The sequence below is a fragment of the Anser cygnoides genome, chromosome 9 (assembly GCF_040182565.1).
Source record: "Anser cygnoides isolate HZ-2024a breed goose chromosome 9, Taihu_goose_T2T_genome, whole genome shotgun sequence".
Taxonomy (NCBI): Eukaryota; Metazoa; Chordata; class Aves; order Anseriformes; family Anatidae; genus Anser; species Anser cygnoides.
In genome coordinates, this window is record NC_089881.1 from 7,589,246 (window position 1) to 7,616,832 (window position 27,587).

A 27,587-nucleotide genomic window follows, 5' to 3' on the forward strand; every position below is an offset into this window, starting at 1 on the left:
CATACTATGTGCCCAGGCTCCTTTCCTCAGTTATCCTTATTTCTCAGTGATGATGTTTTTCAGCTTCCCATTTCTCACACAGGCTGGCCTGACTCCCAGAAGTGTGGTGTTGCCTACCATATCACATTTTACAAAGCTTTCTCCACAGCCTGCTATAAATGGCAACTGCTGGATTTCCATCTGTAAAATTCTGCAACCCTGGCAAGACCATTTAATTGATTTGTGGTCACGGCTGAGGTGCCAGGTGGGTCTGCCTAGAGTAGGATCAATCCCATGGTACTGCAAAAGCATAAAGACAAAAGAAGCAGGGACTGGTAACTCTACATCAATAATTTCAAGGTCATCTAGAAGCAGCAGTGGCAACCTGATCTCAGTTAAGCATCTGAAGGTTCCTTAAATGAAAAAGAATGAAGACAACTGTTTTTTAAAATCATACTCTAGAGGTATTTTTAAGGTCTAGTCAAAGGCTATCCAAAAGCATGATTTTCCAACTTTGATCCCTTCTGTTATTTACGGCTCAGGCATTTTATTTATACATAACTACAACCTTCTCCCTCCCCGCCCCCCCCCCCCCCCCCCCCAAAAGTAGCCCCTAGCATTTAAAACATGTATTATAGGGATGGTAGTAGGACTTCAAATCTATATTTGTACTTGTAAATACTGCTTTGCTCAGGGGAGTTGCACCATTTTGGAAACCAGCTTTATTTGGCATTCCTATTTTGGAACATGGATAGTCAAATGCCAGGCATAACATCTGAGCAAAGCAGGAGCTCCCTCCCAAAGCACACCACAAGTATCACGCTGACAAGAGTTATCTCTGCACATAGTCTTTTGAAAATAGTCAACTGTTGTTACTGATGTCTCATGAATATTAGCAACGCAGCAGATGAAAAGCAGCACAAACAGGCTTCTTGAGAAAGGTATACCTCTCGCTCTTCTAATACCTCAGTGATTTACAAAGCAAAAAAGTTTCAGAGAGATAACTCAGTAAGAGATAAATATCTTTTATGGAGATTTTGTCATTTCCTAGTAACAAGGGAAGGTAAATCACTGTTTATTTCTCTTCTTTCTGTGTCTAGATTTCTACCAAAGAGCAGGCGAACTTCGAACTGCCTCCCCACATTTCTTCTTTGTAACAGTTATCTCTAGGTGAGGATAGATGGTAGCCTGTCTCCATTTTCTCCTTGCTTCTCCTTGTGAAAGAATATTATCATACAATGGAACTCAAAAGGCTTTACTCAGTTTTCCCTTCAAAGATCTCCAAATGAGCTTTTTCATCTGTTCCCACATATTTTCTGAACATTCTCATTTGTCCTAAATATCACCAGACACAAGAAAGTATTTTAAATAAAACAGCATGTGCAAACGCATGCAAATATATTTCTTGGGATCCACTTTTTTTCTTTCCCTGTAGGTAAAGCACAACAAGATTTAAGAAGAAAACCCAAATTCTGAGAATTACAAAAACATGGAATACAATATTAGAAAGAGCTATGAGTGCTCAGAGAATGGGCTTGGGATACCTGATCATCCTGAGAAACTTAAGGAAAGATGTGAAATAAACAGGGTGTCATTTGGTGAGGATAAGGGTAAAGCATTACAGTTACGAATAATCAACTTGCAAAAAATAAAAACCACAAGAGGTGGGAACAATGCAATAAATACAATTTTCAAAATAACGATACCAGGGTTATGATAGATCACATTGAAATAAGCATTATCATATTGCCGCTCAAAAGCGAGCATCATATTAGGAAATACATGAAATGACTCCTGTATCCACCTTGATAAGGTCTCACATGTAATACATCATCTAAGCACTACTTTGGAGAAAGATTCAAATCAGCTACATAATATCAACGGGAGAACAATGAAAAGTACCAGAGAATCAGCAAATTATCACATAGCCATAAGTCTTCTGAAACCTCTAGGAAAAAGACTGAAAGAATTAGGATTGTATATTTTCTGGAAGGGCTTTTCTCTATATGCAAGATAAAAAAGGGAAGAGTTAAGAAATTGTTTATTGTAAATAAATTGTTTTTCTGCCCTCTGAGCGCAAAAGAAAGAATAACGGGCGAAGCATTCAGCAAGAGAGATTCATGCCAGACACTAAGAAAACTTATGTGCAGTGAGAATAGGGGAGAACCATAATAGGTTACTTCAGCACTGAAGACTTCTGAAGAACATGTTGCAGAAACACTTGTCAGAAAAGCCTGGTAGAAGTGATCTTGCCTTGTGGAAAGGCATAGACTAGATGGACTCTTTGTTTTTTTTTTAAGCCATTTTTCCTATAATTTACTATGATTTTTTAAAAAGCTGTTTGCCTGCAAATATCAACATTAATTCTCAACCACATTAGTGAGATACAGTGGTAGTTTCTTCTTCACTTAAATCTTCTCTCTCAAAGCCCTGTGCTGTAGTCACCCATCTTTATAGCTGATTAGAAAGCTGTTTGGACACCGTAAATATTTGTCCTTCTAGACTGTGCCCAGCACCCCCACAGGAATCCCAGCCTCCGCAGCACAAGGAGTAAGAAGCTGTGACTGGAAAGCCAAGCAGACACAAACCTTCCACTGAGACTGGAAGCTATGCTTATTTCTGTGAGTGTTACTACGGTAATAATTCACAGCTATGTTCGGTAACACTCTGTAAAGCTTCTTGGCTGCGCTTTCAGGGTTTCATTACAAAACTGCAACCAGCACAAAATTAATCAAATGTTTCAGCAGACCAGAGTGTTTTAGTATTAGGAATGAGTCCCTCAGACTAGATCTAAAATATATATGATTTTATTAAGGAATTAAACAAAATGGGACTTGATGTGTAACCACTTCAGAAAAAAAAACAAACATCAGTAATATCCAACTTCCAAGCCTGGCCTTTGCTCTCATCCAGAGGATAAGAGAGAGAACAGTATGTGTTTTGAAGTGAACAATGGGAAGTGATCAATCACCCACTATAAAATGCATTTAATCCACATGTGTAACTTTTGTTTACTATAGTTAGAGATACGTGGATGTTACAAATGAGACTGCATACTGGTGTCATTGTGCTGTAACCCAACTGGATACACGTTCACCAGGTACTTTGTGTGAATTAAACAATGCTATGTTATAAATTAGGTATACTTGATTTGTCCAAGACTGGAGGACATATACTTAATGGGATACAGCACAAGATGAAGGAAGCTAGTTGAGCTGGCATCTTTGTCGTTGACTACAGGACTTTGCAAAGGTCTATCTATGCTTTTCTATTCATGGCATTTTTAGTTCCAACTGACCTCCTTAACTTAATCCAAATTCAGTTTTAAGTATAAAGAAACTCTTGGCCAGTCCGTAAAATAAGAGTATGGCTTCCCCACATCAAATTGTCTGGTAAGGATGCACTCAGTAACTCTCTAAAGCATCCATGGAAGTCCTGGAAAAACCCTGCTCTATGCAGGCAGTGAGTCACTTCCCTAGTGGGGAATGGTACAAGCTGAATTTTTACATGAGACATTTGATGCTCTTTTAAAACAATTTCCAGTGAAACAGTTAAATTTAATTTCATTATTTACATGACAAAAGTCTAAAGCTTTATTATTCTTCAGAGCCATAGCAGTATTTCGAAATAGTTGTATCTGAATATTTTCCAACAACTGATTTTTCTCATATCCAAGTATGTGACTATTTTTAACTCTTTTTTTTTTAAATAAAAAGTTTGTTTCAAGAAAAAAAAAAATCATAATGATTACATAACTCTCAGCTTCTACTAGGAAAAAGCATTTAGAGGAAGCAAAGAGAAACTTAAGTCATCTTGGAAAGGATTTATAACCAGCAGAACTAGCATATGTTCTTAGAAATTGGATTAACTGATTTTCTCTTGAATAAAGACATCATATCTAACTCTTGGCATTTCTACTGCAAGCATCTAATTCTACTCTCATATAAAATAACTAATCAGATTAATAAAGGTTAGGAACAAGTTCTGATGATACAGTGCACATCAAGTACTTTATGTATTTTATGTATTCATAACAAATTAAAACTGTTTAAATAACAGCTTTACACCAGACACTAGCTCTGTATTAGCCATCATTAGAAGTCAGAATATCACACTAAGTAATGCCTTAGAGAAAAGAAACCAATTGGGAATTAAGACATAACAGACCCTGATAATAAATGGTGCGTATTCCTCATTCTGTCATCGTGGTGTATCTTATTCTGTTGTCATTTAACTCAGAAACTTAGCAATGGGAATGCACTGCTTTATCCCTGATACGATGGTTAGATTTAATTGGTGCAATTGCTTTCTGTTAGAATTATAACTCCAGTTTGCTCTAGGAAATTGCCCTTTACTACTTAAGAAAAAAAAAAAATTGTATCAAGTGGGGAATCTTCCTTGTACTCAGCAGAGACTTTAACTTGTCCCCCATGCCAAGGTAGCAGAAGCAGGCATTAGCATCTGGGTAAGGCAGGCTGACCATTTTACAGCTCTACATGTCTAGCACAATTTCTCCACTTATCTTTCAACCTATGCATGAAAACTGTCTTTCTTACATGCTCTGGGGGAAACATGCTGAGAGTACGCCTTTGCAGTCAAGGAAGGAAAAGCTTCAGAAAATGCTTGTAAGTCTACAGGATCCATTCTTCTGCCACTTCCCAAGAGAGGCTTTAAGCCTATACCAAATCACAGCCTTTCCCAGTTAACTCTCTCACACCAAAGAGCCAAACACCTACTATGTGACTTCTGACCAACCACAATTACAACACCTGAATTGCATACCAATTATTTAATACCTCTAAATCCGATTCAAAATAAAAATAAAAATAAAAATAAAAAAATAGCAAAAATGAGTTAAGCAGTTGTAAATTATAGTATGAGGAATCATTTTTCCCCCCAAGATTCTTTAAGCAGAGAAACAGCTAAACTCACAGTCAGCAATGATTAAAAGCAGAGATATAGCGGATTTGATGTTCTTTGCAAAACATATCAAGAACCTCAATACTTCTATCAGCTTTCCTTAATACATCCTCTGTACCTTAATAGCTGCCTAGATAGATCTCAAGTGCGAGTCTTGGGTGTTCATGCAAGGTACAACAAACTGACTAAATTAAATCTACCTTTAAAAAATTTCAGAATTTGGTTTGATGCATTAGGCCATAACAGCAAGCCAAGTAAACAGGAAAAAACCACCACTGCTAGTTTACTAAGATGCCAGGAAGGCATTCTTAAATTCACAAAAAAAAGGAAGAAAAAATAATCAGTTATTGCATCAGTATTTTAAGAACTTGTTACGTAATCCACACAAAAACCTCTATTAAAGCTCAACTGGTCAAGCATGCTTCTTCCATTTATTGTATTTTTGTCAAAATAATAACTCTTTGTAGAAAAGGATTACATACATTTCTTGACTCAATTTTTTGTGTCCCATTCTGACTTCTAAATTAAAAACTACTTATTGAATAATTTTCCCTCAATAAAGTTATAAAAGAAAATTAAAATAGTTAATATCAAAATAATTTGTTTTATTTTTACTTCATGAAAGTCAGAAGTAACTTAAGAATTCAAGTCAGTAAAGCACAGGTAAATTTTCTTAACTGCTTGCTTTACTTTTAGAATTGAAAACCCTGTTCTATCCAACACCAAATTGAGATGCCCCTGCAGCTTCCCACACCACAATTGCTGTATTCCTCAGCCTCATTTACTTATTCTCACACCCCTAACACAGGGTAAGGAAGTGCTGTAATGCCCATAGTGCAATTAGTCACTGCAGGTGGGTTTCCGTGGCCTAAACCCAGGCATCCAATGCCATTACTGATACCATTAAGATGTTCTAGACTAACCCACATACCTCCTAGCTGCCACCCCCAAAAGACATGGTTGGAGTGCCTATACCTCCCCTGTCATTACTGACTTTAGCAGCCTTTAATTGCTGTGAGCAGCCTCACATGGGACTGCTACCGTGTAGCCTCCAGCTGTGGGCCCAGAAGCCCCGTATAAGCTCCAGCCTGGGCCTTCAGTCTTGGTTTAAGCTGCGTTGGGGGTGTTTGCTTTTTGTCCCTATATGGTTTGAAGTTAATCTTGCTTCTAAGTTGTTGCCTTGCTTTTGCTTTGTGTCTGCTAACAGGAGCTGTTGCTGCCATTTTCCTGTTCTGTGCCTTCAGCCCCAGCACTGTGGGACCGTCCCAGCAGGCAAGCTGAGGCCTGGCCGGTGCTGTGGCTGCCCTTGTCTCTGCTCACCTCCCCTTAGGCTCTGTTCTGGCTGTCCTCTTAGAGCTACCAGCTCTATGTCTGTGTCTTGGATAGTCCTGTGTACATGAATATTATCCTAAGAGCTTTTCTTTACTTTATTAGAAGAACATAAATATCATGTCCCTACTTGCACAATTTTATACTTGGCTCCAAATGCCTACTTGATTACTTCTGCTCAGTTGCTGTCTAGCTAGGGAGATGACTTAACTTTCAAACAGCAGATTACATCTTCATTACTGGAGCTCTCTGGCCTTCAACAGGCTCAGAACCTAGGCTCTTCTGGGGAGAGTTAGCAACTACCTAACTAGAAAAAACAACCATCCTAACACCGTTGCCTATGGGGTTTCTTGGCTGCTTTCCCCCTCACTAGCATTTTAGGCATCCAGCTTGCCAGGTACTGCAATAGGGCACGTTTGTGTACACCCCAGGGCTGTGGGTGGCAGTGTATTGCAAATCCTAGCTGTTTTTTCTAGTTCTTAAATTGCATTTACCCATGACCATGCTGCAAATGATAATGTAGAGAAACTGAGTGTTCTCCCTTGGGTAACAGGGTGTACTGATTGCTGACCCATGCTGCTGTTTACCTGCCTTGGTAGGAAATAAGTTTTGCCTTTCCTTGACATTAAGTCTGAAAAGGACAAAAAAAAAAGGGGGGGGGGGGGGCGGGGAGAAGGGTAAGAGTAAGGGAATCTGTTGGAAGTCACAGCTTGGGAATTCTGCTGTCTGGTTTGCGTGTTATACTTGAGCTCACACTGCAGAACAGGAGGCTCTGGGGGCTGGATAATGGGTCTTACAGCACTGGGTTGCTGATGTGAATTCAGCTCAGGTCAATAAGTTCAGTTGCCCATGTTAATTTTGCTGGTGATTTCAGTCCAGGTCTGTAGAGGATCAATACATACAAATTGGCCCATTGTCATAACTGCCATTATTCATTAAATTTGTCAAGAATATTAAGAAATACCAAACAATGAGCCTTATTCTCACTAACAGGCTCCTTGTAAGACTACCCTAGATCTAAGCATATGAGTGTAATTTGTATAAGCAGGAAGAACATATCCTTGCTGTCACTACTGTACCTACAACAGATAAGCAGTTAGTATTTAAAGCCTTCAGTGTGGATGTATGTTTGCTTAAAGCAGAGTTTTACCTTAAATAGGCAAATCTGACTTTCTTTTTTGAATATTGTCATCATTTGAATAATGAATGAGTTTTCTGAGAATTTGTTAGCCTTAGGTTTAAGTTTGTTAAAGGCAGTACCATTAAATTTAACATGTCTCAAGATTTCTTTGGTCTTGGATAAGTTTTAAGGTAAGAAGCGCATAGCCAGACAATACTATGTCAATTAACAATAAGATGAACAGAAGAATGTGTGGAAATAAGCTCTGTATATTTAAGAGTGAGTTTCAAGCTATCTAACACTACAAATACTCAAATTCTTTCATCACAGTCATAGTTCTGTTAGATCATGACAGTGCAAAGTAAGTTGTATAAGCACTTTAGCTAATATTCAGATTTGTTTGTCTTCTCAACATAGCCTTAACGCTTGATCTGTAGTACTTGTTTAGGCTATACGGATAAACCTTTGTGTTTACTCTAAGCTATCAAGATGTACTCAATTCTAATAGCAGCTTCTGTTTCAGAAAACATTGAGTTCCACAGGTACAGCTGAATAATGGTACTACTCTTATGCTATGTATGAATATAGGAAAACACTGAATTAATGAAGTTAAAGAACAAAGTTAAGATTGAATACTTAAACCTTCAATAACTTCAGTGCCTGCTCCAGAGGAAGAAGGATGTGTTATGTCTTTATCCCCCTGACTGCCTAAACCAAACACTGGGAAGGCAGCATTAGCGGTTCCAAGGGGAAAAGGAGCTTTGCACTTCTGCTAGAGTGATCCCATCTGGCCTAATTAAATGATCTGCATTGACAGAATTCTGGGGGAAGTCTTATTGTGCTCTCCCAGCTGGAGGATGAAAATGCGATTGCGGCCTGCTTGAGGGAAATAATATGGAGGTGCCTCCCAGGGAGCTGGGATATGCTTGAAGCTTTTAAAAATGCAGGAGCAGCAGGTGAGGATAAAAATCTAGGGAAACTATCATCCCCAGCTTTGTGAAAAGCCAGTGACCCACTTTCTGCTTGAGATAAAGATATCACCTGCAGGTCTAGTTCCTCCTTAGTGTACAAGGCCAATCAAGAACTATAAAGGAAGATTTCCTACAGAAGGAAATGGTACTGGAACAGGATCATGAAACATGGACTGCAAATAAGCTATGACCAGTAATATAATGAGTAGCTGAGAAGAGCATAATGAGCAAATGATAGATTAATGACATGAACTGCCACATCATGCCCTCAAATACTGTCAGGTTCCATGAAAATCATAATCCATTTAAATGTAGAGTCTCTTCATCTGCTGTTGTCTCTTACTGAGCCCTTGGAATTTGTTTGCACTTTTTCCCTAACATGTAGGAGTGTTTTACCTTTGAGCACTGACTTACATTTCTTACATAGTTCTGTGGTCCCAGAAGGGAGTGTTCGAGCTGAGATATTTAGTCCCAGTTAGTGGTAAACTGTTTCTCATTCTTGCTCCTCTGAAGGTGTTGAGAGCTGTAAAGAAAAAATCCATGTAATTCATACAGATGGGGATGTTTCTGGTTTTGTTGTTTAATATGCCCCGATATAGTTAAAGGATTGGCATAAGCATCTTGTCTAGTGACAATCCCACCTATTTAGTGGCAATAACATTCAGTAAGTCTGTGAATTAGTGAATTGAGGCAAGAAAATGTGTGTGGTCTTCTGTATTAATGCCTTGTTATCAGTTATGGTATAAAGACCCATTTGATAGGCGTTTTGGAAAATACCAAGAGTAGCACAAACTCTTCAGAGAGAGATCAGCTTGTAAGATGTTGCAAAAGGCTGACTTTCCTGCTACATGTACACTAAATAAAGTAAAAATACTCTATTTGAGAGATGTGAGCTGAAGCAATAGTGATTATTGGGGTACTATACCAAGCAGAGTGAAAATAAATGATTCCGGTGAATCAATTCAACTTAAAGGAACATCCTTTAAAACTGGAAGCGTGGAGCTCTAATCACTCAATTCCATTTGTCAGCGTCATGGCACATCACACAAATAATGCACAAATCACATAGCATGTTGCCAGTGATCTTTGTGTCTATATAGTAGTCTCAGGGTTTTTATTGCTTAACAGTCTTATATTCATTGTGGTGTAACTCAGAAATGGATTTATATTAAAACATAATCATAGACCTGGCTCAGGCTTCACAATCTATAATTCATGTGCAATCCTGAGGTCTTCTGTGTGAATTTCAAATGAACAGCATGATGTTACACTTGGTAGCATTTTTATCTTGTGCTAATATCACACTGAAACATAAGCTTCTTCAAGAGGTCAGCTGTGAGTTTTATCAGCTGTCAAAATTCAAAGATAAAACCTTGGTACATATGCAGATTCCACGTGTTTAATGACATTTCTTTTTAACTGTATTCTCAAGTAACTGAGTAAAGTTCTAAATCTGGTTACATATCTAGATTGCAGTATAATCTAGATGCTAGGCATACACACCCCTGGCCATCAGGTTATATATTCAGTCAAAAGAAATCTGTGCATAAACTTCAAGTGATGAATAAATGCTATTACTCTTCAAATAAAAATGTGGAATGAAAAAATTTGCATATGTATATGATGCTTTGCCTCGTGACTGCAATCTGTAATCACAGGAAGCACATGGGTATCTTTTAAAGGTCTTTTTTATTTGTTTGTCCAGTTAATCACAGTTTGCTGTTAGCCTTCCTTTCTGTCTGCTTTAATGAGTAAACTAATTCATTTTAAAAACAGCTCTTTCCCAATGAAGATGCAAGTTCTCAAAACTGTAACAAATGTTTCATTGGTGCAAAAGGACATGAATGTGATTAATGACTAGCTCATTAAACTGAAGATGACGGGACTTGAGCAGAACTCTCACTTCTGCTTCTGCATTGCTGCAGAACCTATAGTAAATCACATCCTTTCTCACCCTCTCCCTTCATATCCTTTATCTTCTGTCCTGATGTGCATTTGCAAAGCTTCTGCTAGTCTTTGCACAAAGTGCACTGGGGACTAAAGGACCCACATAATATTACAAAACGTGGACACAACAAATACAAAGCTGCTTATTTCGCTTGGTTTTTGGCAATATTGTCCACAAAGTAAAGGGAAGCAAATTGAAACACTCCTTCCTTGTTCACTAGGTTTTGGTTCAAATGAAATCTGAAGTAGTTTTGGATGAAATACAGATCAGAAGAATCAGATGCACCTTTTCATTGTTCCAATGCACAGTAGCGACCAGAGCTGAGAGCTTTCTTTTTTCAGTGCTTTCTTTGATAGCCAAGACTTTTAAAAATTAAACTTACAGTAAATTTCCACTAGTTCACACTAGTTCTGGGCTTATTTAATAGATTTAGCATCTTCACCAGCTATATTGCCATCAGTGATTTAAAGCTTATTCTTCCCCTGTTCAGACGTTCTAGATGTATAGGCACCTCCACTGGAAACGTGATGACTGTTGGTGTCAGCACCACTGACAGCTCAGTTTCTAAGCAGCTAGCCTTCCATAGCAGTCTTGGTTGGTTAGTGCTAAAAGGAGTAAGACATGAAACAAATGTGCCTAAGTGTACATGTGCCTGTGAGTAGAGTGCAGTTATTGGTGGTTCAGAATTTACAGCAAGTGGAATAGTAGTGTAGGGAGATGCCATCTTACATAGCTGTTCTTCCAACTAGTGTTACACCTGAGGGCATAAAACTTAACAGAATTTAAGTTTAATAGACTCCAGAAAAGACAACCTCACTTCTGCTAGTGTTTTTGCTCTTTAGTTACAAGCAAAAATTCAGAGCTATAAACAAAAATCCCCACATGATGATGTAATATTCAATTTTCTCACATTCAGTAAGAGTTGTATTATTTCTCTTCATAATGACAATAATGAATTCCAGATCAGACACTTCCTATCACTTAATGACCAGCCAGGTTAAGTGCCTCAGGCAATGCCAAGAGCATCAACTCCTCCAGCCGGTCAGCAACTGCCAGGAAATACCTGCCCCCGAAAATCATTATCCTTAAGCACAACAGGAGAGAGAGGCTGGAGATGCACTCTGGAGAACTCCAGCTTTGAGTTTCTGACCTGCTTGATTTAAAATTACTGTTACACAGACTAGATGGGCATATCATAAAACTACTCCCTAGGCACAGGTAGCAGAGAACAAAGTGTTTGTATTGGGTAATTGTTTGTTGGGTGTGACTTAGAGTTAAGGTGAGACTAAAGTCCCTGTCTTCAAAATGCTGAGATTGCTGTCGAAGGAATATTAGAGTAGTGACTGACCTTCTCAGATTATGTGGGTGAAGAAGGTGGTGCTGGTTTTAAGCTAAGAAATATCCTTCTTTCAAATACTGTAGTTCTAGTCTGTAGAAGCAATTGAGCGGAGGTTCTTTTAATCATCTGTGTGGGGTACATGGAATAACATTCTCCTGAAAGATTTTCTGACTCAGATCTAGTCTATCCTTGCCTATGGGTTGCATGAAATAACCTAATTGTATTAATATTTAGAATGTAGTATGTCAAATTTCTTCTGTCCTTGCCCAACTGAGGAAGACGCAATTTGAATTGATCATTTATGGGAGAATAATATCTAAGCTTCAGTTGCATGTGAACAGCTTAGCTATGGATTTTCCTTTTTATTATACACTAGATTTTAGAATTTCCAAGTATTGAAATCCTACAGTAAATACATGAAGTCTGAAGAAACTAATTTATTTAGCATAAACCACATGAACAGAATATTTTTATAAAATTAATGAAATATAGATGTTTGCTTCTATTTTAACAACATGAAACATTAATATATTTTAACAAATGCTACTTTTCCAAAGACTGAAAATGCCTAATTGAGATATTTACAGTAACTTCCCACAGAAGAACAGCTGCTAGGTAGCATCTGATTACCTATATTCACAGCTAGGAAGTAGATCCAGCCGTTTGTGGCACAACTACGTGAAAATGAAAATAACTGCTATTTTTTGTTGTTCAACACAGGCCACAACGCCAGCTATTATAAAGGGCCCTGGATGGCTGCTCGTTGGCTCTGCAGCGTTCCAGAGGGGCGGCCTAATCTGCAGGCACCCCAAAGCACGAATGAATTTGCAGTCCAGGACTCTACACCACCATCTGTTCAGCATTCTGAACAGCCAGGCTCATCTTCCTCCAGCCCCAAAATACATTTTTTATGGCACAAATGTATTTTTCTATGAGCAATTAAGGCAGCTCCAAGAGATGGATTATTATAAGATGCACTTAAGTCACTGAAATGTTAATTGGATATTCTGGACCAGCCAGAAAAAAAAAAACAAGTCAATTTTCCAAAGTTTAACTGATTTAGAAGGCCCGGTGAAAACAGCCCAACCTACTGTCCCCAATAAAACAAATCAAATCCTGCTTGTCTAGTTCCACAAGTATGCACTTTATCAAACTATATATGAATATGCATGCAGATTATAAAATTACTGGTGTATGGTAGTGTAAGGAGAATAATAATTTAGCATACATCATGGAGAATTTTCTGTAGACGTTGCCTACTACATCTTGGAAACGAAGAGGAGGTTTGGGGAAAGAAGTGGAATAATACAAATTGTGATAACAGCATATTAAAAGTAGAATTTCTTTCCAGTTTAACTAGCAGGGTAGTTAAGCATACTTTAAGTGCACCAGTAGAGAGCACATCACTTTTGTGAAGTCTGATTTTACACAGCATCTGCTGTACTAAAGCACAATATATATGCAGCAAGTTTCTCTATTTTTGAGAATATATGGTATTGTTTGGTTTAGAGGATAAATTCTTTGTATTCCTGTGAATATGAAGTCACACTTCCTATTGTGTATAATATGCTATTTAATAAGCATGTATAGTTGTGCTGGGCATAGCACACCACCACTACAGGTTTTGCACTAGAGTAATCCATCTTGTGCTAGACATTGCCATACTGTTTGTTATTGCAACTCTGAGGCTGAGATCTGTTTCACTGAGTTTTTTAGTGTGTTTACCTGCTTAGCTGGCTTATGTTAAGCACTCATTTTGTTTTCTCAATATATGTGGATCAGAATGGTGCCATTTACCATAGAATTGTTCTTACTGAGATGGTAGAGACTGATGGCATAATTCTTTACAAAGCATGTAATATATAAACGATTCTACATAATTCTTGAAGTGTTTGGTGTATTTCAGCAACAGATTACACACTTTCAGATTGTGAACTAAAGCTTCCTGTAAACTAGGTTACTTTTGTCCATGCAAAACATGCTTGGTCTTCTGAGAGTAATGTGGTTTTGGTACTTTTTGAGCACCACCGAAATTTTATTTTTACCACTGCATATATGTACACCCTTTCAGACTAAAATAAATGGCTAAACAATATTTTTTGGTAAGTTAGGGTGGATATTAGAGCTTCTGCTTAATTTCTCCATTGTATTTGCAAAGTCAAAGTTAGATGTACTCTGAAACAATTCAAATATTAGTCAAATACAGATCATGGTAGAGTAAACCAATTGTCAGGAAGACAAGTCACATCACAACTCTGACATAGCAAATGTGTTCAGTTTGGCAAGGCTCACTCTACAAACAAGCAATGCAAATTAACCCTTCCTATGTTGCTATGTGGTACATAGTCAAGTGGGGGGTGGGTGGGGATAAATGTCTGGATACAACGACATGTCAAATGAAAAGAAGATTCTACTCCCTATAAGCACAAGCACTGCAGTTTCTCTTTCCTTGAGTCCCATCTTTTCCATACAGAATCCCAGCTGCCTAGTTTCTTACAACTTTATTCTAAGTAATTTGCTATAATAAAGCTATTAAGCCCTCAGGCCACTTTCCACATTGCTGTGCTGCCAGTGAGAAGAACAGGCTTTGCTCAAATTGCCTCCAAAGCCCAGGTAGAGAATGCAACTTTTTTGACACAGCCTGTGACACCCTCACTGTCATACCAAAAGCAGGTACCTCAAGTCCACTCTAGAACAGGTTGCTCTGTTAATTGTGATGCTTGTTCCTGGCTCTCACCTACAGCTATGATTCTGTTAGCCTGGTCTCCTCAGTTGACGTGACTGCCCATTTTCTCTAGCTGGAACTTCAGTCTCTTCTCTATAATCAGACAAACATCAAAATCACTGCAGTGGATAAGAGCTTTCAGTAGATCTAGAGCTGAATAACACCAGTTCATATACCATCAGCATCCTACCATCATTTGGTAAGTGCCAACAGTAATGTAGAAAAGAACATCACGTGCATGTACCACACTGACAGATGTTCATTTTCTGTACTTTATTCTGCACCTCTGGTCTAGGACAGCTGTCCCACAGGGACTCTCTTGGAACACCACGACAGGGCCCAGCTCATTCCCCAGGGGTCAGGGGTAGGCAGCTCCTGCTGCTAGCTGCATAGTGGTGAGGAGCCACTGGTTCCAGGACTGCTTACATGGCAATACACAACTGCAACAGCAACTCCTAGAAGCAGTGGTTTGGAATAACCTCCTAGCCAATGGGGTGGACAGCCACACAAGGTTTCCAGTAGAAATATGTCAGCAACATGGAAAAAATATGTCTAAACTGGCATGTTTTCAAGGAATAGATAAGTTTTTAAAAATTGGTACTTTACAGTAACCTCATACTTATCTGGAAGATAACCAGGTGTAGCTTTTCATCCCTTCAACTACATTTCCCAATAGAGAAGAGCAATGGGGCAGATGGCTTCCTTTTGATGCTATGAAAAAACTTCCAGACTTTATACCTCACACAGAGATAGTACACCACCTCTTGTACACCCTGACATTAAGCATGGTTCACACTTTTGGTTTGGGAGCCAAGTCTTTATGTCCACATAATTTTTTTGACTTTTCTAATGTGATGCGTAAACCCATTCTTTCCTTCCTCCTTCCTAGTGGATATGTGACTTGGGATGTGGCTGGTCGAAGCTTGCAGGCAATTGCAGAAGCCATCCTTTGGTGCTACTTTTCTAAGAGCATGTAACATTGTATAATTGCCATTTTTGTATATCATGTTTGAAATCCAGCTTGGAGCAATTGGATGATAATTGGCTCCCACTCTATGAACACTTTTTTTTAACTTTGGAAGTCAAAATTAATGTCTCCCCCCGAGTAATATCCATTTCACTTCTTTGAATATATTATGGCTTCATTTTCATTTTTAAATCACTCTTTGTCAGTTCTTGCCTATCAGGCCTTCAAGTATTCAGAGATATGAATCAGTTTCTTTCATCATTTACACAGCGCTTGTTCTAGAAGCCATTACTGTTATGGTTTAGAAGTCTACTTTAAAAGTATTTTTTTCAGTCTTAGAAAAAGAACTTCCTTATGGCTTCCAAGAAGTCTAAGATCACTAATGTGAAAAAGTAAGGAAAGAAGTGCAAAGAGGCAGAACAGTATATAGCATGCTGTACAAATATAAAATGAACAAAAATAAGGAGTTTTATTATAAGAGCCTGTTATGTAGAACATTTATTGTCTTACAGTATTGCAGTTACAAAAATATCCTCCCCTTCCTAAAAACCATTTTAAAAAGCCAAGTATCACAGAATAGAACCAAATATCACAGTATTTCCATAAAGCCTAAAGAGCTTTGTACCTATGTCGAACCCTTGTGCAAAATGTAGCTAATATCAATCCTATATAGTTGGGAGAGAAAGTCTAACATCCTTTTTCTCAACAATTTATTTTTTCCATGTTCCATCCTCTCCATTACAATGGTTTTACTGGCTGAAAGAAACTTTGGGACACTAACATTGTCTTTCATTAAAAAAAGAACAAAAATATGATTAGCTGTATCACTTGCACTGAAAAAAAACACCTTGTAATATTCCTTTTCTATTACCACATGCCTGAAATGAGAGATGGGAAAGTGGCTACCCTTCATACTATCCTTCTTTTCAGTGCTACAAAACAATCAGTATTGTCAATATATTGGTGTAATGCTTATCAATAGCAAAGCAGAACTTAAAGGACCCTTTAAGCAAAATAGCTAACAACAAAGATCCATAGACTCTTTTCTAAATCTTACTCTATTATCACCTTAGCACAGATGGGCACTCACTTGCGAAACTACTTGTCCTTAGGACTAAATAAATAGTAGTCTCATTTTATATATATTACCATACACTACAAATGATTACCAAAAGGTCTCATTTCAAATTATGCTGAAATATGCTGAGAGGCAGGTCAACAGCTCTTGAAACACTGACTGGTGGCACTCGTGAAAGAAGCTCTGGAGTGTTTTTCCCTCACATCAAGACAAAGTTTACAGTGTGAATACCAACAAGCTCAGTTATATGATCTAAATGCCACCTTATCAAAACCCATGAGCAAACTAGTGAATGTTATCAAAAATCATTTTTTTCAAAAATTATTAAGCCTCTGCTGTTAGAAGTTCTGTTGAAGCAGCTGGAAGAAGAGGGGGGGAGGAGGGAGGATGAAGGGCTCTCCATTTGTATCCTCCTCTCAATGGACAACCAGGTGAAGATTTTTAGTTGTTTTTTTGTTTTTTTTTTTTAATGGTCTTTTTTTAGCCAGTTAATTAACAATGAATTTATCCTTTCAGGTTTCTACAACGTCTATGACAACTTCTTTCACTCTAAAATTACAATTATTAGAGCCAGGAAGGGGGAACAGCTTTTCAGTTTCACTAAAACTTTCAGATTTCAAATTCTTCCTTTCTGCACAAAGAAAAAAGCAATGCCTTGCAGAGCTTCCAGGGAGGTAGCAGATCTCTGGAACAGCCCACTGCTGAAGAAACTCACTAAGACTGTTCCAATAAACACTCATTACCAATATCAAGTTGGGCAGGTAACCTGTGATTCAGTGTTTGCTGAATTTTAGATGTCCAAATGGTTTCAGGTTCTTCCAAATATAGATTAGACTGCCCACTATTAATATACTAAGATTTAACTAAAATAAATAAATAAATAAATAAACATTCCCACAAATGCCTTTGTTTGTTTCTAGCAATTTAAAGAAATGGATTTAAGGCAAATTGAGGAGCTGCTCCACTGGTTGGTGCTTGGTGGGAGGGTTATGGCAATTGCTTCATTTCACTTCTGCATCTTAACTTTTCTATTTGCATAGATGTTGCACTGTGAACACAAGGCATTAGGCATATGAAATTGAAGGAATCCTATGATACGCAGACCTGAGGTTTGATATTTCCACTGAGTTGTCAGATGCACGCTGCAGAATTGTTCTGGGACCTGTAAAAATGATTCTGCATATCTCCTGAGAAAACTGATAACAGTGTGCAGTATCTAGGGGAATGAAAACTTTCTAAATGGAAAAGTAGATCAAAGATCAAAGAAATGGCAGAGGAAACGGAGAGCAAAAAAGATGATTAAAATGCAAGTAGCAGATTGAGAGCTGAGAGACTGTGAGAGAAAAGTAGAAGCATTGATCTTTTATATAGCAAATTAGTACAAAAATGGAGAAGCTACATACCACAGAATCAGCGAATAACCTGCATTGGAAGGGACTCACAAGGATCATCAAGTCTAACTCCTGTATCCACATATAACATGTAGCATGAGTAATACTATTTGACTGATATTAATAAAGACACATCCACATCTGAAATACCCACCAAAATTTTTGTTAATTAGTACTACTCATAGTATTTTGCCCACAAATGTCCTAGGTGTCTTGCAAGTGACATAAGACTTGTGAACTCTACTCAATAACTCAACAAAGCCGAGATGATAGACAGTTGGACTTGAAATGTCAAAGTATTTTACTGATAAGACTTTCCTGTTTCTGTAAAATCATGAGCAGTCTGGTAAGCAAAATTATTCCATTGAAACATTTTGATTAGGTTACTTCTTCTAAAGCTTTCTGACAGATGTGGATTTTAGAGAGGGATTTGATGGAGAGTACAGTATCTGGCAAATAGATACTGCACCTAATGAGCTTGGAATCTAACACAGAAGAGTGTGCCATAGGACATAAGCTCCTGAATCACACTGCAAAATTCAGAAGCAGTGAAAAGAGACCTGGTGTTATTTTTTAATGTCCATACTTTTAAAAAAACTGCCTTCAATGTCTCAAAATCAACAACTTATGCACAATTCAGGTATGTAACTTCTAAAATTATGGTATCAACAAGGTGTTATGTGACCTTAACACCCCTGCACAGAGTTGTGGCTTTGTGCCAATTTCCCATAAATACCTTCTCTGCTGCTTCTGGTCAGCTCAAGGCTTCTCTGTCTAGAGGCTGAATCATGCTTGGAATCCATTTTTGCAAAAGTAGAAGCTACAAATATAGGCAAATACTGCAAATTCTTTTCCGAAACACTTGAAAGTGTTGCCAGTATTTATTTGTTTTTTAATGAAGAATTGAAAACTAGATAATTTGACAGATTCCCTTCTCTGACTTCTATAGAAGACTTTTTTTTTTTCTACTTTTCCTCCTCCCTATAGACTCACCAAGATAATAACAGGAATCCAGAAAAACTGGCACTAGGCTTATCTTTGAAACCTCAATGGTGTGTGGATTTGAAATTGTACAGTTATGTTTTCAAGAGCTGAACATACGGTGATACAGTTGTAAACATGGGTGTGAAGACCAGGCCTGCTCTCTCTACAAACAAATGTGAGGATTTTGAATATTCAGAATCACAGAATGGTTGAGGTGGAAAGGGGCCTGTGGAGGTCATCTGGTTGAACCTCCCTGCTCAAGCAGGGACACCTCAAGCAGGTTGCCCTGGACCACATCCAGGCAGCTTTTGAAAAGCTCCAAGGAGGGAGGCTCCACAACCCCTCTGGGCAACCTGTGCCAATGCACTGTCACCTGCAGAACACAGAAGTGCTTCCTGATGTTTAGTCAGATCCTCTTGTGTTCCAGTCTGTGTCCATCGCCTCTTGTCCTGGCACTGGGCACCACTGAAAAGAGCCCCGCTCCATTCTTTTTGCACTCTCCCTTCAGGTATTTATAGACATTGATGAGATCCCTCCGAGCCTCCTCTCCTCCAGGCTGAGCAGTCCCAGCTCTCTCAGCCTCTCCTAACAGTAGAGGAGCTCCAGGCCCTTGATCATCATGGTAGCCCTCTGCTGGACTCTTACGAGTATATCCAGGTCTTTCTGGTACTGGGGAGCCCAGAACTGGACATGGTACTCCAGATACAGTATCACCAATGCTGAGTAGAGGGGAAGGATCGTGCTAATTTGCCATTGGCCTTCTTAGCAGCAAGGGCACGTTGCTGACTCCTGTCCAACTTGGTCTCCACCAGGACTCTGAGATCCTTTTCTGCATAGCTGTTTTCCAGCTGGGTGGCCCCCAAAATGTCCTGGTGCCTGGGGTTGTTCCTCCCCAGGTGCAGGACTTTGCACTTCTTGTTGAACTTCATGGGACTTGTGTCAGTGCACTACTTCAGCCTGTTTAGATCCCTCTGGGTGGCAGCATGGTCCTCTGGTGAATCTGTCACTCCCCTGAGTTTTGCATCATCTGTGAATTTGCTGAGGGTGCGCTCTACCCCATCATCCAGCTCATTAATTGTGTTAAACAGGACCAGACCCAGTACTGATCCCTGTGTTACTCTGCTTGTTAATGGCCTCCAACTAGGCTTTGTACAAGTGAAATACCCTTTTAAAATCCTTTTCTTCTCTTTTCTTTTTTAAACATTCCCTTCTTAAATTTTCTTAGAGGCAGACATATGATATATATATATATATTTCATAATAAACAGTTTAAAACCACTTCCCCTTTCTCAGATCCATAGGCCTCAGGGTGCTCTTGGCAAAATGATATTTTTCAGCTTTCACTTGGTAGCTGAATGTGAGCTTGGCAACTGGGAACCTAACTGCTCTGTTACCTGCTGCTATTGCAATGAGAACAGTTGTCAGAGTGCAAAAACTAAGTGATTTAAAGTAATAATTGTTTCCAAACTGTCATTTACTCCATTTTCAGCAGACTGACGCCTGTTGCCATGGAAACAGTCACAGAGAAGAGTAGCAGAGAAGTTGGATTCCCCATTTGTTCGTACAGCTCTGTGCAAGAGACAGACTGTGACAGTGCAGCCTCCGATGTCCCTGTTCCTTTCCAGCTGGATCCTGTGCGAATCCATTCTCTTCACAAAACAGTCACCCAAGCAATATAAGACAACTTTACCCAGAGGTTCTTCGGTCCTTGAAGAGAGGACTCTTCAAGTTATAACAGTTCCTATTACATAAAACCAAAAATAATAAGTATCCTCTCTATTTACTGCATCTTTAGTAAGAATCAGCAATATATTTATTTACACAGTCATTAAATTGAGTTAAAATGTCTGCTTCCTATCTTAAAGTTGGACTTCCACTCCCATTTTGCATTAATGAATTTTAGGGTATACTTAGGCAATCTAATATCTTCAGCACAAAGATTTTTAGGTGAGAGCAACTTAGAAATTGCTATGTAATGCAGTAAACTGGATAAATATGCAGAAACAATGTCTGATATAAACAGTCACGAGAAAACATCATGGGACTGTGTGGGAAGACAATGCGTGTACAAGCAACTGAAAAAGAGTTCATCAGTGTTTAGGTCAGAGGGAGGAGGGAATGCTGCATTTAGACTCCTTGCCATATGTACAGACTGCACGGGATGCTGTAGAAACAAGTGTACAGAGTAGAAACCTGGGTGAAGTCTTCAGCTGTGACATTTACCTGTACAACCAACATTTTCCTGTCCATGTCCTGTATGCCATCCCATCCACTCACTGGGGCCATTCTCTGGATGGCTGCAGGCTCCCTGTGAAAGCAGCTGCATAGCCACCACCTTCACACAAGGCTGGAAGAGTATTTGCCTCCACTGGGATTTCCCTTGCACAGCTTACTCTGACTCTCTTGGGAACTCTGCATGTAATCAGCTGCTGCATTTCATTATGCCCATTTTGTATCATTAAGAACTGAACAAGTTGGCAACTGAGTTGAGCAAACAGAACCAAGTAGTTTACAGGCTAGCAAAAAGGATGAGAGCTGTCACAGTCACCAGGGAATGAAACAGATGCAGTTATCCAGAGCACAAATTAATAGGCTGGAGTCAGACCCTGACCTGAAATTCAGATACCAGCCCTGGAACAGTTTCTGCTAAGCACAACCACTTTAATATCAAAGGCTTTAATATAATTAAATATTCATTAAGTAAATCTTAAATATTTTAAATTCTATGTGACAGTAATTATTCTGTTCTTTTGATCACAACCTTTTATTTTTTTCCACTGTATTTCCATAAAGCCTCCAGAGCTTTGTACCTACGCTTTCAGTGCTCAGTTACTACTGTGTTGATTTAGATCAGTGACACCAGAGGCAGAACCCACAAGGCTCATGGGAGATCATTGTTTTTCTTATGGCTCCTTGTTGGTGAACTAACACTGAGAAGCGATTGGATTGAAAATATCCTACAGGCAATTAAAAATACATTACAATGTCTGATAGACCTAAAATTATGCTTGGTACACCAGTCGACACTTGAATAACAGATTGTCCATACATCAACAGCATGCTTTCATTCAGCACTTGTTATAAGGGCAAGCAAGTATTGAAACAGAGCCCCTGCAGTGCAATACCACACATGCCTCAGCCCTTACTCGGTACTCATTAAATATATCAATTAGAATACAGTAAACAATTCAAAACCAACAAGTTATTATCCATTGGTTTCAATGCATGACTGACTGCTTGTTGTTAGCCTCCTCCAGCTATGAAGCTGTACGGATTAGCTTAAACCATCCTCCTGAGACAACGAAGAGCACATATGGCAAGCACGCGACCTATAGTGAGCATGTCCCTGTACAGGGGCAGTGTGCAGTGGGCAGACAGCAGTTTGTGTGCCATGGGAACTCATTTGCTTTTCATTGTATGTCCATATCCTGTGTAACATATTGACCTCTCTGGAACAAACAGGGGGAGTAACAGAGACATTGCTGTACGTACTTTGGACAAGACACCAAGAAACTTGCTAGTCAGGCAGAGATTTTTGATACCTGGACTACTTCCACTCTGATTTAAATCAATGAAAGTTCAGTGAAAGCTGTGTTAGGTGGGAAAGCTTACCCTGAGTTTCCTTTGGAATATCTGACAGAGAAGTAGGCAGACTTTTTTCTCACATCTTTTTTTCTTCAATATTCAAGACTAAAAAAGGTTTCTATAAATCCCACCTGTGTTTTCAACATGGATTACACTGTGCACTTCACAGGCTTTTGCTGTGACACTTTCATGCCGCCTGCCAAATGTTTCAAAAGGTCTCTGAGTTTGTGAACTCACGGTCAACTAATTAAAGTAAATGGAGAATTCTGAAGTCATGAAAATCATAGGGCATCAATAAAACATAAAGCCTAGTAGGTCAGTCCAGAAGTCAGCAAGTCTATTTTGCCAGCCACTGAATAATGACAAGGATGGGGAATGCCAAGTAGCATTGTGGAGCTTGTGGCAGTAACAAGAAGAAAGGTCCACTCACCCCCACATTCACTGCCCAACAGAGAGAGGTATTCAGCCTGTCCTTCGTCACTGAAGAATAAAGACTAAAATCATCCCCCAAATGGGCATTTCTGATGTGTCATCATTTTCTGTGCCATTCTGCACCTACCAACAAAGAGTTTGATGCAGTCAACGGAGCAGTGGAATGGCACGCAGGAGGCTGGGGATCTATTCTTTTGTCCATCCCTTTAGCTGAGTAACACCGTCTTTCTCCAAAACCCTGCAAAACATATAGATCTTTGCAGGGTAAGACTGGAAATTTTGCAGGGCTGGAACTTTCCTGCAGCTCACAATCTGAACACAACCAATACAAATTAAGAACAGAATAGGCTATATTATTACCTAGTTCTTCAACACAGTTACTGAATAGAAAGGAGGAGAACAGTTCTTACTTGCTCTGCAATAACCTCTCCAACTCTGCCTGATTCAGCGCAACCCACATGTGGGTGTGCATGTAAGTACATCCTTCTGTCATACGGAGGCACTGTAATTTTACATAATCTTGCTATAAATTATGCTCAAGGATGCCACTAGCATGAACAACTGCACCTGGCTTCCTTTTCCAGTATTTTGTCAGCTATACAATTCAATTGCCTTTCTCCTAACATAGGCTTCTCCTTCCCGTGAAGCATTTTGTATTGCTATTTATGTTCTGGTAGTTTCTACAGGTTGTAACAGAGAATGGCTCTTGTTCTATTATATCTAATTATTATCATGTCCAGACATAGCAAAAGCCTTAAGGAGCTCCTGATCAAAAAAGTCAAACAGCACATAAATGGAAAAAAAAAAAAAAAACCTTCTTAATTAGAATTTTTACTTAAATTTGCTATCTCTGTGTTCCCCAGATCCCTTGAGCAGGATTATGTCAAAGACTTGACTTACTGCCAGTACATCCACAGAGCAAAATGCAGCACCTGTGTAGCGACACTCGCTTAAGACCCACTGCTGTATAGTTATGCTGAAGTGAAGGCCAGTGAGAGCAAGTGCCAACACAGGTCGGTACTTTCCTTTTCCAACACACTTCTGTTCTGCAGCACCTCAGAGTTCTATGCCTTGTGTGTTGATTTTAGTACAAACGTGGCCAAGTACAGGAGCAATTCACCCACGCACCGACCAGTATCCAATCTGAACGACCAGTCACCAAAATAACTACGAGACGGAACTTCAGGTATTCAAAAGAACTAGGAAATAACTGCCCACAGTAATCTGTAAAAGAAAGGAAAAAGACACCGACAGAAAGACACAACAATTTAAGAGAATGTTAATTTCTTAAAGCTATCTGGATGAGATGACAAAAATCACAATGTATCTAGATATCACCAGATTACAAAGAAGTCATTCTTGTAGAGAAAATGTTGTGCTGTTAATTTAGATGTTCGGCTTTATTTAGCCTTTAAAACAGTTATTTGTTCTTTGTTTCTGGTACATTATAAAGCGATTCAACAGGAAGAATTGTTATGTGTTAGGAAAGGGTCATAGATTATGAGGGGGTAGAAATAAAAGAAAAATATACTCATCACATTTCTTAAGAATATATCTTCTTTGGGTCAAGACCAGGTATATGCACTTCAGCTAGTGTCCATAATGACAGGCACGAACCTTTTATACATTGCCATAACATGTCATGTTTATTTAGCATAAGGAATTCAGTAGGTGTAGATCATTAAAAGAACCCATACAAGGAAGCCCAGTGAGATAAAAACCTGCATGGCAAGCTGACAGAAAACAACACAAGGAAAGCTGTGCAAGGAACCAGCAAATAAGCAAGAACTCGGGTGGAGCAGAGGGAAGGCACTGTGGTCAGCTGCACTTCCATGGTTTGCATTAAGATTACACCAAGGTGAAAAATGGCCTTAACCAGGGCTTTGGGGTCTGTTTGGCTCTGTTATAGCCCTGTTCTGTTGACAGTGAAAAAATCTTTTCACCTTGCTGTGAAATCAAAGTGTGGAGTAGAAACAGCAAGATGTGTGTCTTGAAACCATAATTATGAAGACACTTCAGGGAACTCTTGGCTGATATAGTCACCAAAGTCTTAAGTCTTGTGTCTTAGTTCTCTCACTGTAAAGTGATCAGTCTCTTTACAAAGCAGTAATAACACCACCCAATGTTATTTTTAAAGACTGTTCCAGATACAGTAATGAAAAATGTCTTTAATATTTTATCAAATAAAATCTAGAAACATCAGTGCACATTTGCTAAAAAGGTGTTTAAAACTGATGCTGTTTTATTGGAAACAAATGATGATTTACTTGTTGTTTTATCTCTAAGAGGCGTCACAACATCATCAGCTGTTTCTAATTTCTAAACACAAACCAGCAAAAAGCCACCTTCCTCTGTAAGAGGCATTCCATAATGGGAAATAAGACATTTCTCTAAAACCCCCAGATTGCAGGTGGCCTGCTTGTCTGAAGGAACACTTCACCAAAAGGATCTCACAGTCAGTGAGCTGGGGACTTTTCCTATATCACCAGCTGCTAAAAATGTAATTCTGTTTTGTTGCTTTGCAGTGGAAACAAAGCAACACAATGCCAGATAGAGGAGAGCCAGATGTCACAGGAGAATGGATAGCCTCAAATAGGGGCATCTAGCCAGGCTGCTTCAAGTACTCAGCCAGTCTGGCAGCTTGAAATATCTATCCTGGATTAGGCCATTATTCTGGCAGGTCTAAATGTTTGTCCTTAACTGCCAGAAGCACCAAATATTTCAGTAGGAGATAAATCCTTCCTCCTCAAAAAAGCTAGTAAATTGTCCTTTTTAGATTGAAAATCCCACTCCTGATTCCAGACCCAAATCATCGGGGCTTGGTTTTTATACTTAGTCTTCCATAACTGTGCATGTTACTGATCAAAGGATTCTTAAATCCTTTCAAAATAGTACTACATTACTTGTCTGAAAATGAAAAGTTGCACACTAAACTTTCCACACAGAAACCCTATCTCATTTATTCTGGCAACAAAAAATATTGACTATCCATAGCGTCGTACAAAGGTAAAAGAATTTCCAGTCATTTCTTTAGTATTGACCATCTTTCCTTTAATATTGACCATCTGTCAGATTTCAGGGCCCTATTGATGACAGAATACAGGTTTCCAGTGAGGTGTCTGCATGGCCCCTGTGAGAAAATTAGAGTGCAGTTTTGTAATTCCTCATGTGCACAGTGATAATGCAAAGTAAGTACAGGCAATTCAATTATCTGTTAAAGAAAACAAAAATATCTGACAGAAAGCACTCCAAATCCTGGTAAGATTAAGGGAATGTCCAGCAACGTGGTATAAGGTGGCTAATGAAGTCTGAATTTCCAGTCTATTGTACAGAACACAACATTCCAGATGAACACAAAACTCCAGACACTATAGTCAATCCTCACATATCAGATCACCTATAAAATCAAGAAAAGCATGAAAACAGAGAATAGTGAGCAATTTTCACCATCTGTTACAGCCCAAGGACTATGGAATATCAAGCAAAGCAGTATTTTAAAAAAAAAAAAAAAAAAAAAAGGAGGTGGTTTCTTGCCCAGCATGTGGTTAAAATATAAAACTGCTGCATGGCATTGTAGATATCAAAATGGTTCAAGAAAGATTTAGATAAATAATAGCAGAAATAACCAAAGATTATTAAACAACAAATAATACAATGTAGTGGGTTTCCATGGCAAGGCTTTGGTAGTGGGGGTCTGCAGGGGTAGCTTCTCTGAGAAGGCCTCCTCAGAAGGCTGAGCTGGGCCTTGGGTGTCTCAGTCTGAGGACAAGAAGGCTGCCCAACGAGAAGGTGCTTGAAGACGAAGCTGTGCCTTCCATGGCAGTGCAGAGAACAGCCGCAGATCAGTCAAAACAGTGATGGAGACTGGAGTGAGCCCAGCAGAGGGCTACAAAGATGATTAGGGGACTGGAGCATCTGTTATACGAGGCCAAGGTGGCCAACAAAGCCAAGAAGGCCGGTGGTATCGTGGGTTGCATTTGGAAGAGTGTTGCCAGCAGGTAGAGGGATGCAATCCTGCCCCTCTCCTCAGCCCTGGGGAGGCCACACCTGCAGTATTGTGTCCGGTTCTGAGCCCCCCAAGAGGACATGGAGTTACTGGAGCGAGCTCAGCAGAGGGCTACAAAGATGATTAGGGGAGTGGAGCATCTGTCATATGAGAGGCTGAGGGAACTGGGCCTCTTTCTCTTGGGGAAGACAAGACTGAGAGGGGATCTTAGCAGTGTGTCTGCAGGGAGGATGTCAAGAGAATGGGACCAGACTCTTTCCAGTGGTGCCCAGCAACAGGACAAGAGGCAACAGGCACAAACTGAAATGCAAAGGTTCCAGCTGAAAAGGAGAAAAGACTTTTTTACTGTGAGGGTGACAGAGTACTGGAATAGGTTGCCCAGAGAGGCTGTGGCATCTCCTTCTCTGGAGATACTCAAAACCCACCTGGATGCAATCCTGCGCAATGCGCTCAAGGTGATCCTGCTTGGCAGAGGGGTGGGACCAGATGAACTCCAGAGGTCCCTTCCAACTTCAGCCATTCTGTGATTCTGTGACGAAACTCTTAATAACCTCATAGCACAATGTGGCTGGAGGTGCCTTGTTTCACAGTTTCAACACAGAACAGCTCCTGAAAGCTTTGGCCTTGTCAAAGCATTTCTTTTTATTTGCTTGGTTTGGTTTGGTTTTAAATGCACTGACTCATTCGACCGAGAAGTCTAACATTCAGCATCCGGGTTCCACCTCCACATAATAGAAGCAACCTCTTCATGAGGTTTCTAGTTTCAACTGGCTCTTCCAAAAATGTATGTCGCTGCAGGGAGTTCCACATGTC

At 39.4% G+C, this 27,587-nt stretch overlaps 2 long non-coding RNA genes across 3 annotated transcripts in view; one reads left to right on the forward strand and one right to left on the reverse strand.

Moving 5' to 3' along the window:
- Positions 1-27,587, reverse strand: part of LOC136791450 (uncharacterized) — an 89,825-nt gene that overhangs the window by 22,461 nt on the left and 39,777 nt on the right. Inside the window, exon 3 of the long non-coding RNA XR_010833563.1 lies at positions 8,734-8,842. This is a non-coding gene — a long non-coding RNA (uncharacterized lncRNA). The remainder of the gene's footprint in view (positions 1-8,733; positions 8,843-27,587) is intronic.
- Positions 13,956-21,260, forward strand: LOC106040309 (uncharacterized). 2 transcript variants are annotated; one of them, XR_007163004.2, is made up of 3 exons: positions 13,956-14,530; positions 16,706-16,807; positions 20,241-21,260. It is a non-coding gene; the product is annotated as an uncharacterized lncRNA (long non-coding RNA). The 2 variants fall into 2 exon arrangements; XR_001209820.3 differs by lacking the exon at positions 20,241-21,260 and adding an exon at positions 16,893-17,286 and having other exon boundaries at positions 13,959-14,530.